Genomic DNA, 7248 nt, shown 5'->3' on the forward strand with positions numbered 1-7248 from the left:
GATGGTGATAGTGGTGATGGTGCTGCATGATGGTGATAGTGGTGATGGTGCTGTATGATGGTGATAGTGGTGATGGTGGTGTATGATGGTGATAGTGGTGAGTTATGATGGTAGTAATGTGTTGTGTACTATGAGGAGGTGGTAGTGATGATGTCATGGTGGTAATAGCGATAGTTTACGTCGTTTGTGGAGGAGGAATCTATTTCACTGGGGTAGAAAGCTGGTACCTGGCGGGATTATTTAGTAAGAACAACAATGATACGAGACTAATTATCCCCGAGTCACACAACCCCACCTAACGCACCGCAGATTCAGATACAGATAATTAATTTTGGGAAAGTAAACAGTACAAATTATCATTTAGATAGACGGTCAGGGTAGCGTACATGTAATGGTCACAATCCCTCACCATCACTAAGAGGATAGTCCATTAGGCGGTCACAATCAAGTGGACAGTCCATTAGGTGGCCCAAACTAAGAGGAGAGTCCATTAGGTGGCCACAACTGAGAGGAGAGTCCATTAGGTTGCCCCAGTTAAGAGGAGAGTCCATTAGGTGGCTCCAATTAAGAGGAGAGTCCATTAGGTAGCCACAACCAAGAGTTCTACCAAGAGGAGAGTCCATTAGGTGGCCACAACCAAGGAGAGTCCATTAGGTGGCCACAACCAAGAGAAGTCTCATTAGGTGGCCCCAACTAACAGGGAGAGTCCATTAGGTGGGTCCTCCCACTAAGAGGAGAGTCCATTAGGGGTTGCCCCAACCATGAGTCCATTAGGTGGCCCCAACTAAGAGGAGAGTCCATTAGGTGGCCCCAATTAAGAGGAGAGTCCATTAGGTGGCCCCAATTAAGAGGAGAGTCCATTAAGTGGCCACAACCAAGAGAAAAGTCCATTAGGTAGCCACAACCAAGAGGAGAGTCCAGTAGGTGGCTCCAATTAAGAGGACAGTCCATTAGGTGGCCACAACCAAGAGGAGAGTCCATTAGGTGACCACAACCAAGAGGACAGTCTATTAGGTGGCCACACAATCTCACCATCACCACGAGGACAGTCCCTTAGGTGGCTAAAATCAAGCGAACAGTTGATTAGGTGGCCACAATCTCTCACCATCACCAAGAGGACAGTCCATTAAATGGCCACAATCTCTCACCAGTATCAAGAGGACAGTCCATTAGGTGGCCACACAATCTCACCATCACCACGATGACAGTCCCTTAGGTGGCTACAATCAAGAGAACAGTTCATTAGGTGGCCACACAATCCCTCCCCATCACCAAGGGGAACATTAACAAGAGAGAGTAGTGTTCTTGAGACCACTTGAGGGTATACACCAGAAGGCCAAATACTGCTAACAAGTGAAGACTGCATTACCACGAGTGTTAATGTAACTACAGAAGCGCCTCCATTATCGTCTTCTCGTAGCTGAAAATACGTTACAGTTCACAAAAGCGCTCTCACTATCCTTCACAGGTTAACACATAACTTTACATTACGACCGCCTCTGAAGGTAGAGCTGAGGATATATATTGTGTACTCCACGCAGGGGTTTCCAGTATACCTCGTTATACACCAACGCTTAACATATAACTACACAAAAGACGTCAGCCAGAGGAGGTATTTACGTATAGCAGGGGGAGATGTTGTGAAAATAACGTATATTATATTTTCAGAGTTCTTCGTTTTATGTTGATGTCATCCAGTACATGATACTTGTAGATACAAGAGACCTCCTCCTCCTCTTCACTGCCGTGTAACACCAAATGCCCAACTCAAGACACTCACAGAAAGTACTCCACACAATGAAGACTCCTCCTCCACTCCTCCTACTCCTCTTCATCTTCTGCTTCCTCCTCCTCCTTCTTATCGTCCTCCTCCTCCTTTCAAGCTGCCACGTATCTTATTAAATTTTTTCATCCCTATTAATGCCCACTTGTAACGACATACATCGCGCACTAACGACGGAGGACAAAAAAAAATGCGATCCCAAGACATATGCCAACAGGCGCTTAGAGTCTTAATCACTTTACTATGTAATTCGGAGAAGGTTTTTGTGCCATCCAAGACCCAGACGGGAGCAGTAAACGCTGGGGAAGATGGCGGGAGTTACGGTATGTGAAGTAGTCCTCGCCACGGCCGCTGTATCGTAAACTTGTCTCCGAGATGCTGATAAATTACGTCTGACCGCCCCGCCCTCCTACCCACCTCTTGTGTCAAAAAATATCGGCAATGGGAGAAGCTGGGGGGAGAGGTTGGTGTAGCTTGACGGAGGGGAGAGAGCCCGGTGCTGCCTGACGAAGGGGAGAGAGCCCGGTGCTGCCTGACGAAGGGGAGAGAGCCCAGTGCTGCCTGACAAAGGGGAGAGAGCCCAGTACTGCCTGACGAAGGGAAAAGAGACTGGTGTTGCCTGACGAAAGGAAGAGATCTCGGTGGTAGTTGAGAAAGGGGAAAAGGGTGGGATAGGAGCCGGTATTACGCAGAAGGTTCCCACTCTATGTTCTTGAGTTCATTTTAGATGGTTCAGGCTTGGGTTCTATTTACTTGGGATAGAACTCTCTTCATGGAGGTATCAGTTCTTCCACGAGTGGGGTGTGGTGTTAGAGGTCTTTCACGCAGGGCGGAACTCTATTAAGCAAAAGAGAGCTCCTGGTTCTCATTTTGCTTATTAATGACTCGTTTTTCCTCTGGTTATGTATGTTCTCCTGGCCGAGTTGTGGAGACGATGAACTGCGTATATAAATTTTGATTTTTATTGCTCTCGAGTTAAACAGTTTTGAATTAGAACTCATTTATATCCGCGTAAATCATAAACTTTTGGCTTAGATAGCTTTTGAGTTATATAATTCAGTTATATAGCGGAGTTACACAGCTTTTATATATATTTAAGCCATAAACTTTCGAGTTACGTGTATTTACATTACATAGTTACTTTACTTATACGGTCTTAAATTACACAGCGTAGAGTTACAATTTACAACTTTGGATTAGGTACCTTCGAGTCACACAGCTTAAGTCCTGGAGCAGCCTCGATCCTGAAGGACGATAATGATTCTCCTTTACACTAAAATCAAAAACCAATTATCTTAAATCGTCATCGAGGACCGCCACAACAAACAGAAGGCGGGCAATCGTTCGTCTGACGCGACTTCTATGAGCTTGGTACACTGGATATGGAGGTGGATGCCAGGCGATGATGTTTGCTCGGGTCGGCGTTCGTTCTTAAAGCACCGACTAGAGTGCTCATCTGACTCTCCTCCTCTTGATATCAAGGTTGTTCCCTATAACAATGGGCCAATCGAACCACAAGGGCCTGTGTTGTCTAGCTCAAGGGGTTGAGCAATCCAGGGGTTTATAGCAATTGAGTTCAAGGGGTTTAGCAGTTAACATCAAGAGGTGTAACTGCCTCAAGCTCGAGGAGTTTAGCAATCGAACTCAAGAGGTTTAGCAGTCGAGCTCAAGGGGTTTAGCTCAAACTTTTAAGTAAAGTATCAGCACAAGACACAGGAAACTTAAACCAATGTACACTATAAACCATTATACACGAGCGATTGAACTACATAAAGGAAGTTTAAACCACGAGTCAAACAACGGGTTAAAACCTTCAAACTCGAGATAAATCGTTAAACCAAAATAGTTAAACCACTATATCCAACAAACTCGACCACAAATTAAACCACTGAATAAAACCATCAAACATTGGGAGTTATACACCATCAAACATTGGAGCTATACACCATCAACCATTGGAGCTATAAACCATCAACCATTGGAGCTATAAACCATCAAACATTGGAGCTATAAACCATCAAACATTGGAGCTATAAACTAGGTCATGGTCACACTCTGGTCACCACAACACGTCAGCACCCTCAAGCCTCCCATTACCCTGTAACAAAGTCTTCTTACTACAGCGTCCACCCCGTGTCTGGTCCACCCCCTTGCGTCCACCCCGTGTCTGGTCCACCCCCTTGCGTCCACCGCGTGTCTGGTCCATCCCATGTCTGGTACACCCCCTTGGGTCCACCCCGTGTTTGGTCCACCCCGTCTGGTCCACCTCCTACGTCCACTAGAGGCTTATACATGGTGTGGAGTTACCAGTTGGTTTACAAATAAGACTCCTGGACACGTCGACTGGGCATTATTTACATATGCAAACTAGTCCATCATGCTGAACGTGCCTCGCGTCCAACTGCAAACACCAGACATTCAAACACACACACACGCACACACACTTACACACACACACACAGATCACCACTCGATAAACTTCAACACAAAGACCCTGCAGTATTATCGGTTGTGTGAATGACTCTCTCTCTCTCTCTCTCTCTCTCTCTCTCTCACCGCTGAATACTCCGGTAGAAGGACCTCGTGGCATTCTCACCAGTATGAATGAACGTCGTCCAGACTTGAGAGAACGGGGACTCTAGAGCCTGTTCAAAGCGAAGGAGGAGGAGGAGAGGGGAGAAGAGAGGGGAGAATGGGGAGGAAGGGTGACAATGAGCATAGTTGTAGTGGGACAATCAGGCCAACGGGACATCATTGGGATTCAGATGAGCTGAGGAGGGGAAGAAGGGGGGGGGGATGGGAGGAGAAGGGAGAACAATGAGGAGGAGAAGGAGGAAGTACAGGAGAAGTTGCAACAGGAATAGTAGGAGGAGGAAGAGGAACAAGAAGAGCAGGGAGATAATCAAGAGAAGGAGGAGCAGGAAGAAGAGAATGAGGAGAAAGAGGAGGATGAGGAGGAGGCGGAGGAAGAAGAGAAGCAGAAAGATAAACCAGAGGAGGAGACACAAAGTAAGGAGGAGGAGGTGATAAAGGAGGAGTAGGTGGTAGAGTAGAAGGGGGTGGAAGAGGAAGAACAGGAGGAGATGAAGGAAGAGGAGAGAGAGAGAGAGAGAGAGAGAGAGAGAGAGAGAGAGAGAGAGAGAGAGAGATGCAAACATCCTCAAAACACACATCCATCTACTCTTCTCTTCCACCCCAAAGCACATCACCTCCATTCACTCTCCTCTTCCATACACTCTTCTCTCCTCTTCCACCCTCTCAACACCTTTCCACTACTCTCTTCCTCTTCCATCCACTCTTCTCTCCTCTTCCACCCTCTCAACACCGTTCCACTACTCTCCTCCTCTTCCATCCACTCTTCTCCTCTTCCACCCACTCCCCTCTCCTCTTCCGCCCTCCCAACACCCTTCCACCCAGTCTTCTGTGCAAATGGTTGACAGGATTACATTTTCCGCTTTCCTGCTGGGCATCTCCCGGAGGAAACGTGAAGCAGCCGTGGCAAGCCTTGGGTAGGACACGGGTACTAGGTCAGTCTGCAGGGGTAGGAGGAGGGGGGGGGGGGGTAAGGCAAGTTGTCGGTGTGCAGGTTTTTTTTTTCATTATTGGGCACTCCCCCACATCTTTGTGTAAGGTGAAGCGCAGAAGCGTTTACAGCGCCCAACAGGGAAGCATGCTAAGTTCATGCTTGCCTTATGTTTCATGAGTTAAGGGCGTAGAAGCATGAAGGGTCGAGGGCGTAGAAGCCTGAAGAGTCAATGGTTTTTATGTCTAAGCAAGTTATTGGAAGCTCCAACAACTTGTCCCTGAATACGAATTCGCAACTTTCGATTCAGCAGGTACCTACTTTGCTGCTAGGTGAACAGGGACCAAGGGGGCTAGGAAGAGTGTCCAAACAACTTCCGCCGGCCAGGGAATCGAACCCGTGACATCTTGCTTGCGAGGCAAGAACGGTACCGCTCTACCACCAGCTCCCCGGTGTGCAGGTCATGTAAGGGAGGTCGACAGGTAACGCTGGTAGGGGTCACACTGCTGAGAGGGATGAGGTGGGTGTCAGGGCACAAGATAGAGGTCAACAAGACAATAATAACAACTACTTGACAGTAAGAAAAACGAATAATAATTTAACAAAAGATGTCTCAGTAAGAAGAACAGCAACAAGAATCATAACAATAACGACAACAATAATAACAATAACACCAAAAATAATAAAAATAAAAACAAACAAACAAAGACAACAAACACACTAAACGACCTAACCTAAACATACCACACACACACACACACACACACACACACACACACACACACACACACACACACAGGTTGAGGGAGAAGTTAGAGACTAATACCAAGGTCACGCCAAGGTGTATCTCAGGGTCACCGTGTTTGGAGAGGGTATTAAAGTCCACGGAACAACCCGAGACGAGCTGCCCTGACCTATTACCTCGAAACACGTACCGGATGCGTCAGAACGACTTGACTGGGTTGGCGGAGGGGAGTAATAGTAATATTGATTGGTGGTATATTTTTCTTCGTTATATATTTTTTATTGGAGAGAGAGAGAGAGAGAGAGAGAGAGAGAGAGAGAGAGAGAGAGAGAGAGAGAGAGAGAGAGAAGAAGAGAATCACAACCACCACCACTTCTACAGCAAATACAACCCACAACCACAACAATAACAGCAACCACAACAACTAACACCACAACTCACCTCCACAACAACCACCACAAAACATTAACCATACAACAACAACCACAACCAATACCACCACACACAACAACACAACTCCTACGGACTACCACACCCCACACGGAGAGGCGCATCGATATCCCAAATTTGAATATCAGAGACTTGGTATAGGTCATAAATTGTGAGGGGTCGAGGATAGGCAACAGTGTGTGAGAGAGAGAGAGAGAGAGAGAGAGAGAGAGAGAGAGAGAGAGAGAGAGAGAGAGAGAGAGAGAGAGATGCATAATTCATAGGCCCGTCGTACACACGTCTTCCCTCGTCTCTCTCTCACATATTCCCCTGTCCACCACTCCTGCTCTCCCCACTCGTCCCTCTCCTCTACCTCCCCACTCGTCCCTCTCCCTCCCCACTCGTCCCTCTCCTCTCCTTCCCCACTCGTCCCTCTCATCTACCTTCCCACTCGTCCCTCTCCTTGACGCCCAGTTCCAGGTTCTATAGGCGAGCCACCTTTCTTGTTATTGACATTGCACAACGAGTGGGAGGGAGGAGGAGAGGGAGGGGAGGAGGAGGGGAGGAGGGGAGGAGGAGGAGGGAGGAGGGAGGGAGGAGGAAGGAGGAGGGGAGGGAGGGAGGGGAGGGAGGGAGGGAAGGGGAGGGAGGGAGGGAGGGAGGGGAGAGGGAGGGAGGGAGGGGAGGGAGGGAGGGAAGGAGTGGGAGGGAGGGGGAGGGAGGGGAGGGGAGGGGAAGGAGAAGGAAGAGGGGAGGGAGGGGAGGGAA

This window comes from Homarus americanus, unplaced genomic scaffold (genome assembly GCF_018991925.1).
Source record: "Homarus americanus isolate GMGI-L3 unplaced genomic scaffold, GMGI_Hamer_2.0 scaffold44448, whole genome shotgun sequence".
Lineage (NCBI taxonomy): Eukaryota > Metazoa > Arthropoda > Malacostraca > Decapoda > Nephropidae > Homarus > Homarus americanus.